The 7,500-nt window shown below is 33.3% G+C and overlaps 1 protein-coding gene across 1 annotated transcript in view; it reads right to left on the reverse strand.

Moving 5' to 3' along the window:
* LOC118447960 (growth factor receptor-bound protein 14) overlaps window positions 1-7,500 on the reverse strand; it is a 384,299-nt gene that overhangs the window by 175,577 nt on the left and 201,222 nt on the right. The gene's annotated exons all lie outside the window — the stretch shown is intronic.

Consider the following 7,500-nt stretch of genomic DNA (forward strand, 5'->3'; position numbering starts at 1 on the left):
TGGAATAAGAGTACAAAAAGAAAAAATAAAAAGGAGAAAAAAAAGAAAAGAAAGAAAGAAAGAAAGAAAGAAAGAAAGAAAGAAGAAATTGTTTAAAAAATGAAAAGGTGCATTTAATTCACAAGCAATGGCGAAAGTCTTTTAAGGCAGAGTATCTATAAAAAAAGATTTTTCAAATGAAAAAAAACCGAATTATCGTCCGACGAATTCGATTAAAATTTCATCTAATGTCTGATATATATTAGGAGAGTATTTCTAAAAAAAAAAAAAAAAAAAAAGAAAAAAAAAACAAGAGAGAGAGAGAGAGAGAGATCGTTTTCACGCGTGCGTACGAACACGATTGTAGTGATAATATTTGTCTACGTGCATAGAAAAAAAAAAAAAAAAGAAGATATATGTATTATATATATACATGAAGAAAGGGAAAAAGGACAGACAAATAGAAAAGAAATCGCGTATTAACGTGAGAAATTTGAAAAAGTAAATTGCAAAAATTAATTGAAATTGTCCGGCGGTTAGGTTTCTCTCTTTTTCCAATCCTGCGTCCCCAACCCTCCCTGTCCTCTCCACCACCTCCCCCTACCTCCCCCTTCCCCCTTCAAATCACCCCCATCTCTCTCTTCTCTCTAGGACTTTAACGATCGAGTCTCGTTCGTTTCGAAACTTTAACGCACGAACGGAATTTTTCTATTATTTCAGGAAGTAAAATACAACGGGACATTTAAACACACGATAATAGTATAACCCGGGCAAATATTTTCACTCGTAGGAAATATACTTAAATTCCAAACGACATTTTTTTCCCACCTTCCGCCCCCCCCCGCTCCCTCCCCACGCACACACACACACACACACACACACTCTCTCGTGTGCGGAAATTAGGGGAGAAAAAAAAAGCAAACGAAAAAAAAAAGAGAGAGAGAAAAAAATTCCAATTTTATCTCTCGCAAAAAAACGATGCACACGAAATGGATAAACGACTTTGTTGTTCGTTTAAAGTTAACGCAAGTTATTTTATTGCACAATCGAAGAACAATTTTTTTTTTTTTTTTTTTTTTTTTTTTTTTTTTTTTTTTTTCTTTTCGAGTTTTGTTATTAATAAAATAAAATCTAAATCGACAAATAAAATCGTTATTAAATGGAATGATTTTTTTTTTTTTTTTTTTTTTTTTTTTACTGAACGTACAACAATCTGTAGGAGAAAATATGTAAACATATACACAGGCGCGCGCGCACACATGTAAATATATACATATACGTATTAAATGTATTTTTATTATTATATATTTTTGTAATTATTTACTTATTAGTATATATATTTTTTTTCTTTTTATTTATCTATTTATCATTATTATTATTATTATTATTATTATTATTATTATTATTATTATTATTATTATTGTTATTTATTCGTAGGAAAAATATAAGATACAAATCTGATAGTAAATGGATGCGTTCTAACGTAATTAAATGCACCAAAATATATTATATTTACGTGTCTGTTTGAACACATGTTCAAACGTTTTAAAATCCCCTTTACCATCTCACCTACATCAAACTCGATCCCTCCCTCTTTACCCTGCTCGCTCGATCCGTTCGAATTCGAATTTTCGAAGTGGGACATCGTACAAATAATGCCGCGAATAAGCGACAAACGTGCCCGAACCTGGCAACGTTTTTCGAGACGCACAAGATCTTTCCCAATGGAAACGTGCTCCGAATTCATAAACGCTCTCTTTCTCGACGATATTTTCCTTTGCATGCTTGTGCTTGCACGCTTCCAATAGGAGGGAGAATTATTCGGCCACGAAGCCGGGAAGAACTCGAAAGGACCATTGAAAATTTTGAAAATTCGACAAAATCTTCACGATAATACTTAGATAACGATAACGAATTTTTATTAATTATTATAAATATTTAATAGGATAAACGCGAAGTATGTTACGGTTGTAGCAAAAAAAAAAAAAAAAAAAAAAAGCAAAAGAAGAAAAAACAAAAAAAAGTAATAAAAAAAAAAAAAAGCGTCCTTTCCAGCTTTACGTATTCTTGGTATTATTTTTTGAAAGAGGAAATTATCATTCGTGTCATTTATCTTTATCGATTATTACGTAATCTAAAGATAATTATGCAAAAAAAAAAAAAAATTCGAAGAGACAATGCGAACAATGTAGCCTTTCGATAAAACGATTGTTTTCACGCGTAATTTCTTCTATTATTTATTTTTCGTTCTATACGAGGAGACTTTTGAAAGGTTCGAAAATGAAAAAGAAAGGAGACAAAGAAACAAGGGAAAAAAATAATAAAAACAATAACAAACAAAGAAAGATAAATAAATAAATAAATAAATAAAAAAAAATAAAAAAATAAAGCATTTGCCAAAGAGAAATAATTGATAAAAAAATATAAAACAATATCACTTATATCCAAATCGTGATCTAATTTTCTCATTCGCTATATAATAGCGTTTTCTAAGTACTTTCACGTACGAGGAAGACATTAAGTTAGAATTATCCAATAATACGTTCTTCTATTTATCCCTATATTTATTCCTCGTGCACTTTTATAATGTTACAAAGTTTGAAGGAAAAAAAAAAAAAGAAAGAAAGAAAAGAAAAGAAAAAAAAAGAAAAAAAAAAAAAGAAGAAAAAGAAAAAAAGAATTAGAAAAGAAGCGATCTTCGATCAACCACCCCTGTTATGTTAAAGCACATTGAAAAGCTTCAAGATCGGTCGGTCGAGCATGCGAAAACTATACTACGTATGTATGTATGTATGTATGTATATATGTATATATGTATGTATGTATGTATGTATGTATGTATGTATGTATGTATGTATGTATGTATGTATGTATGTATGTAGGTATGTATGTATGTATGTATGTATGTATGTATGTATGTATGTATGTATGTATGTATGTATGTATGTATGTATGTACGTACGTACGTAAATACGTACTTTCTTCCTCTTTCGATAAACGCGTATCCGCCTTTTATTTATAGTGCTAAAACCCGCTGGTTGCTATGCGCGTAGAACCACCTCGGTCGAAGTTAAAACGATGCACGACGCCCTCCTCCCTCCACCTCCACCTTCACCTCCACCACCAACACCACCACCACCACCACCACCACCACCACCACTTCCTTTCCTTCAGCTCAACCTTCTCCACCTCGTCCTCCTCCACTACTACTGCCACCAACATCACCATCACCACCTCCACTACATATGTACATTACCACCCTCTCTTCTTCCTTATGGTTGTCGGGCCCGTCGTTCTGCTACGTCGAATGTAATAGAAATTTATTTACATACGAACGAAGCAAATTTCTCTCTCTCTCTCTCTCTCTCTCTCTCTCTCTCTCTTTCTCTATCTATCTCTCTTTCTCGTATAAACGATCGATCAACATAAATATAACGCGGGAAGAGTATAAAAAAAAAAAAAAAAAAAAAGAAAAAAGTACGAAAGAGAAAAGGGTCAAAAGTATTGTAGGTAACAAGTTATTCAGACGAAAGAGATACACACATACACACACACATATATATATATGTATATACATGTACACGTACTCACCCCTTCCCTCTTTTACCTTTACCCCATCGATAAAATAAAAATATAATCCATGAGTAACTAGGTAGATTCAATGCTCCCACCTCCTTAATCTTTTTTTCCTCTCTCACTTTTATGGATACTATTATTAACGAAAGAGAGACGAAGAAAGTGTAACCTCCTCTTTTCTCTTTTTATTTTTTATTTTTACAAAAATGTCATCTTATGTCGTCTTATCATTTAAATATATATGCAGAGAAAAGAATGATATATATATATATATATACATATTTGTGAAGAGGGGAGGGTGGAAGGTGAAGGAAGAGTGGGAGGAAGGAGGGTGATAAGAAAATTTTCACAGATGTAAATGTAACTTACTTCGACAATACAATCAGATAATCTCTCCGTGTGTTATCTGTCTCTGATCCGTGGTATCGAAAAAAGACGAAGGGCTCTTTTTTTTTTTTTCTATTCTGTTCTTTTTTTAGAGGGTAAAGAAGATCCGTCTCGAGTGAAAGGAGAACAGTGGGGAGGGATGGGGAGGAGCAGGGGGGAGGGGATCGTCGTCTCCGGATGTTAAGAAAGCGCGACACGTGTGTGGTAAAGAAGGAAGCCCGTAGTCGTTTGTTTGTTCCTGACCTCGACTAACGCGTAAGATGCGAAAGGAAGGAGGTCAGATGGGAATGGGATTTGGGATGGGATGGGGTGAAATGAGCTGAGGTGGGAGAAAGTTGAACGAAAGATTCCTTTTTCTGAGCGTCGTCCAAGAATCTCATGTTCCTTCTCCTCCTCCACCTTCTTCTTCTCAACCATCAACTCCTTCTCTCGTTATCGTTCATTATTATTCGTGAACGCATTGTACGCTCTTTTCAATTTTTACGCGATAAACGATTTTTTTTTCTTCTTTTCTTTTTTTTCTTTCTTTCTTTTTTCTTTTTTTTTCTTTTTCTTTTTTTTTCTTCATTTGCAAATCATCATCAAAAAACGACGATCCTTCGAACTTGATAAAATAATAGATATTTTATTCGCATGTAATACGTATATATGTATCTATGTATATTTGCGTGTATGCGTGTGTGTATGTATGTATGTATGTATGTATAAGATAATAAATATATAACTACGTGTATATATATTTGTAGATATGAGTAAAAGAGATGGAAAAAAAAAGAAAAAAAAAAAAAATAATAATAATGATGATAATAATAAATGGAGAAAGAAAAAGAAAAATATGGCTGGTACTACCTCGATCGATTTTTTCATTTATTTTTTTATGTATACGTACGTGTAGATAGAATACGCGTTGCCTATCATTAAATATACGTAAAAAAAAAAAAGGATGTAAAAAGAAAAAATAAAGAAAAAAAGAAAAAAAAAGAACGGAAAAGGATGCCTGGTACCTCGATTGAATTTTTCTTTTTTTTTTTTTTTTTCTTTTCTTTTTTATTAATTTATTTATACACAGGGGAATAGATATGTCCCCAGGAAATGTGTACGCCAGAATTTTTTTATGGAATTTGACGATTTTTCTTTTTTTTTTTTTTTTTTGTTATAGAAAAACGTCGGAACGGATACTCATCGTATATTCTCAATTAGATTTGAATTTAACTAACCATACCTCTTTCGAAAAGTTTTAAACGTTAACGCGGTTAATAAAGCGATAAATCAATTTGAGAGGATTTTTTTAATTGTCTCTTTATGAATTTATTTTCTATATTTTCTTTTCTTTCCTATTTCTTTGTTTTTTTTTTTTTTTTTTTTTTTTTTTTTTTTTTTTTTTTTTTTTTTTTAATTAATTCGTAATCAATAATTTCCGAGGAGAAGAACAAAAAAATGCATTTCGAGTTTAAGATCGAAAAGAACAACTATTCGTTCCAATGAAATATTCAAAATGTTTTATCTATCCGTCCGTGCACAAACGACAGTAATAAAATCTTTGCTCGACGTATGTACATCGAAAAAAAATTCAAGAGTAACATCTTCCGAATGTTTATTCCTATGAACGCGTTGTATCTCTCTCTCTCTCTCTCTCTCTCTCTCGATAACAAAATTATTACTCAACTCTATTTATTTAAAAATAATTTGACCGAAGAAGTCGTCGTGTATGATTACTTTTGATTTAAATCAGAGAGACGGACATTTTTATCCATTAATATGATTTTTCTTTTCATCTCTCTTTTTTTTTTTTCCATTCCTCTTTCCTTTTTTCTTCTCTCTCTCTCTCTCTCTCTCTCTCTTTTTTTTTGTTTCCTTTCTTTTTTTCTCTCTTTCGTATTTTCCTACGGGGAGAATATTTACAATCCGAAATGTATTCCGTCCCCCAATCCCGTTTGCTTCGTTAGAATAATTCTTCGGCAGGAATGACAGTCGAAGAATATCGTCAGATTACGACCGGGGATTCACGGACGGGGGAAAAGTAAAAAAAAAAAAAAAAAAAAAAAAAAGAAATAAAAAATAATTCTCGATGTAACACACCGAGCGATGATTACGCGCGTCCGAGAAACGGACTAGGCAGGCACACATTTTGAAATATTTTGAAATGAAGTGCAAGTGATTCGTTGTTTATTAATTTATAAAATTCGAAATACATTTCCTTTTTATTTTTTTTCTTTTTTTTTTTTCTTTTTTTTTCGAACTATTACGTATTACATATTTATAAAAAGAAGAAGAAGACGAAGACGAAGACGAAGAAGAAGAAGAAGAACAAGAAGAAGAAAAAAAAAGAAAGAGAAAAACAGTACGATCGTAAAGATAATCTTAGAATGATCATTCGAACGCGATAACATTCAGTTTTATCCCCATGTATGACCCCCATCGACAAAAGATATAAGTCAAAAAATGGATGAATTTTCTTGAAGTAGATCCATCTTTGTTCCTCTCACCGTAATCCCATCTCCCGTTTTCCATTACTAAAACGAAATTGACGGGATCTCTGGATCTTTTTTCTTTTTTTCCTTTTCTTTTCTTTTTTCTTTTTTTCTTTTTTCTTTTTTTTTTTCTCTTTTTCTCTCGAAAATATCACTTAGATCTCTGCGATAATCCTGATGGACACTTTTACCGTTTGGGACAACTCTCTACGTATATACACTTAAATGTATATCGCTACATATATACATTTACAAAACATACAATATGTATTGTTATATATACGTGTATTGTGTATGTATACATATATACGTACGTATGTACGTATATAAAAGGGATGAAAGAAAAATAGTTGATACATGATGATCATTATCTTCGTCAGAGGGAAATGCTCTTTTCTTATTCGAAAAGTCTCTCTCTCTCTCTCCCTCTCTCTCTCTCTCTCCCTCTCTCTCTCTCTCTCTCTCTTCACAAAAATACATACAAACACATGCATAGAGTCATACATACAAAGATACACGAACGAACTAACACAATGTTCCGACCGTCGTCCCCTAATAATCGCGCTAATCGTCGGCGCGTGAAACGGAACTCCGAAAGGAGAGAGAGAGAAAGAGAGAGAAAGAGAGAAAGAGAGAAAGAGAGAGAGAGTGAGAGAGAAAGACACATGGTTGTAGAAGTGAAAGGAGGGCGGTCTGATGCGCGTCGAATTTCATGCTCTCGTCGTTTATCCGTCAGGAAAATCAACGTCGCTCGTACGTACACAAAGGCGAATAAGGGAGGAGAAGGGGGAGGGGGCAGGTGAGGGAGGAAACGAAGAAGGAAGAGAAGGAGGAGGAGGAGGAGAGGGAGGAGTCCCAAAAGCTCGTTTTCGATCGACATTCTGAACGTTCGTTTCGTTTCGTTTCGTTTCGTTTCGTTTCATTTTGTTTCGTTTCGTTTAGTTTCAGTTTCACGGTTAACTGGAGTGGAGTAGTGTATTTCGCTTTTCGACGATACGAAAAGAAAATCAAAAGTAGTAACAGCTGTCAATCGAACGCGCGGGGGTGACATACTTTTCGATCGTTTTTCAACGACGTCGATCGGGGA

The sequence above is a fragment of the Vespa mandarinia genome, chromosome 22, assembly GCF_050613455.1.
Source record: "Vespa mandarinia isolate Hongniang chromosome 22, ASM5061345v1, whole genome shotgun sequence".
NCBI lineage: Eukaryota > Metazoa > Arthropoda > Insecta > Hymenoptera > Vespidae > Vespa > Vespa mandarinia.